Source organism: Psammomys obesus, unplaced genomic scaffold (genome assembly GCF_907164565.1).
Source record: "Psammomys obesus unplaced genomic scaffold, mPsaObe1.curated_primary_1811, whole genome shotgun sequence".
Classification (NCBI taxonomy): Eukaryota; Metazoa; Chordata; class Mammalia; order Rodentia; family Muridae; genus Psammomys; species Psammomys obesus.
In genome coordinates this window covers 74337-76891 of record NW_026589994.1, presented here as the reverse complement: position 1 = coordinate 76891, position 2555 = coordinate 74337, and the positions used below count along the sequence as shown (strand labels likewise).

Genomic DNA, 2555 nt, shown 5'->3' with positions numbered 1-2555 from the left:
CCCACTAGCTCTTCCTGAAGGTAGACTTTTTCCTTTCCCTGGTCTTTCCACTGTAATAGGCCTGAAAGTTTCAAACTTAAGTTTTTTTTTTTTTTTTTTTTTTGGTTTTTTCATAAACTCCTTAACTTTGCTTTCTTACCCTTGTCTATATCTGTCCCAGCAGATTTCTGCATGGCTGACAGATACAATCCAGGAATCAGCTGAAGATCACAAAAGTGATACATAACCATAGGAGCCCTAGATTGTCCTTCCAAAGTGCAGAGCCCTGGCCACCTGGAGGCTGATGCAAACCTGTCAAGACAATCTGACTACTCCCTGTCTTTTCAGGTTTGATCAGCTAACCAGATGCTTTTAACAACCCCCCACCCTCACCCCCCACAATCCAGCCCAAATCCTCTCCCAGGCTTGGACCAGCATTCCAGCCTTCCTGGGCCATGACAGCAACATTCTGTCCACAGCTGAGAGGCCGTTATAGGAAAGAGCATATTGCTCCTGATCCTTAACAAAGGACTGGGATGATAGGTTCAAAGTAACCTAGTTTGCTGCTTTCCGAAGGAGTCACATTAGGTTTTTCTTGAAGAAAGGACAAATGGCTAATTATGGCTCCCACTTACACACCAGAGGCCATGCTAGGCTTCCTCAGTATCCCAACTACCAGGGCTTTTTGTTGTTATTGTTTTCTTAAAAACAAACAAAAAACTTAAAACAGATCTACAGGACTATGCAAGATAGAAGCTGTGATCTGATTCAAGGATTTGCTTCATGGTGGCCAAATTTTACTTGGGTAAACCAGATGTGTGTGTTTTTCTATGTCTTGCTGTTTTATGTAACCTAATGTTCATTTGTAAATATCAATACTGAAATAATCAAGAAATAGAAGCTGAATGCTAGCTCAGATGTACTAGCATGCCCAAGAAAAGTAGGGATTGAAGAGAAAAAAAAACAAAACAAAACAAAAACAAAAAACAAGACATGCTAGCTAATTCCTAAACTTACCTTGGGCTAAAATTGAGTTCAGTCTGACCCTTAGGCCTACATAGTACATAAGGAATCATAGCAGACTCCCCATGTTCTGTAACTATGAGGCCTTCTGCCCCCTTCTATGATAATAACAATGATAAATGGAAAACAAATACGTCCCATTTTTATAAAACATTCATTTCCTGTCAGTCTTGCCAACAGAAATCGCACCTACGTAAATGGAAATTGCTCAACTTGAGTTTCTTTTGCCTTGTAAACCCCCTATTTTAAAGACTCAGGCCTGACTCTGTAGCCTTATATTCTCAAGAGTGTGTGCCTACAGACAGCTCTGCGGGGCTCAGTAAACTTCAAATTCGTGAAGAACCCATTCCAGTCTCCTTTCCTGGGATGAGAACACTTTACTTACAACAGCAGAAAGTATATGTACTTATGGAAACTGTACAACCCAGTTTGCAAGAAATCTGTTGAAGGCCTGGCCTAGAGTATGAAAAGATAGTACACAGGCAGTCCACTAACTGCCTTATCATGTGATTTCAGGGACCACAGCGGGGTCCTTAACGTCCTCATAGCTGCCATTTTGTTTATGGGAGACTATACCTCATATTTTAAAAATAATACAAGAAAAACATGTACTGTTTTGAGGATATTGGTTCCACTAATGTATTCATTTAGAGAGGATTCTTATGAAGCAAACAAACAAAAACAAACAAACAAGCAAATAACCAAGCTGCCCAGACAGAGAGAGTAGTATTTAGCTGTCTCCATAATTTGCTGGCCCCAACATGTTTTCTGTGTGTGAGGTTCGCCTCCTGGTGGTCATGAGCGGCCTCACAGTGAGGTTTGTGTCTGGGTCCACACTGAAATCCCCTCATTGTGTCTCTTGCACAGTAGTAAGGTTTTACTTTGCTCATTTGCAGGTACAGAGTTCTCTTGGCGTTGTCTCTGGAGATGGTGAATCGATTGTTCATGGATGGTGCATAGCGTATGGTATCACTATTTTGATTAATTCCTCCAACCCATTCTAGCCCCTTCCCTGGAGCCTGCACTGGTTACCCAGTGCATCCAGTAACCACTAAAAGTGAATCCAGAGGATACAGAGGAAAGTTTCAGGGAGCCCCCAGGCTGCATCACGCCTCCCCCAGACTCCACAAGCTGCACCTCACACTGGACACCTGCAAACAGAGAGAATCCTGTCAGGAAACTGCCATTCAGGCTCACTGTCCATCTTGCTCGTGTCCACTAACACGCTCAGTATCTCTTCTTTTTCCATAAATTACCTTTTAGAAGAGCAACAAGAAAAACCCAAATCAGCCCCAAATCCATGGTGACGGGTCCGTGTTCAGCGCTGATCACTGACTGGGAATTCAGGGCTGATTTCTTTTGTCTGAGATTCAAGGTCAGTGCTGTGCTGGTTTTCACAAGAAGAGAGAGGCCTTATTTGCATGTCTTCCTGCTATGTAGCAAGCTCTCTTGAGGGAGCTTAGAGATGACAGGTCCTGGATTTTTTGTAAATTTGCTTGGGGAGAGGTTCTGGCAATAAAAATAATGGCTGGAATTTTTAGATCATGTTAAGA

At 42.5% G+C, this 2555-nt stretch overlaps 1 pseudogene; it reads right to left on the bottom strand.

The window, feature by feature from the left end:
• Positions 1-1813: 1813 nt before the first annotated feature.
• On the bottom strand, positions 1814-2304 carry LOC129675549 (immunoglobulin heavy variable 3-74-like; annotated as a pseudogene).
• Positions 2305-2555: the final 251 nt, after the last annotated feature.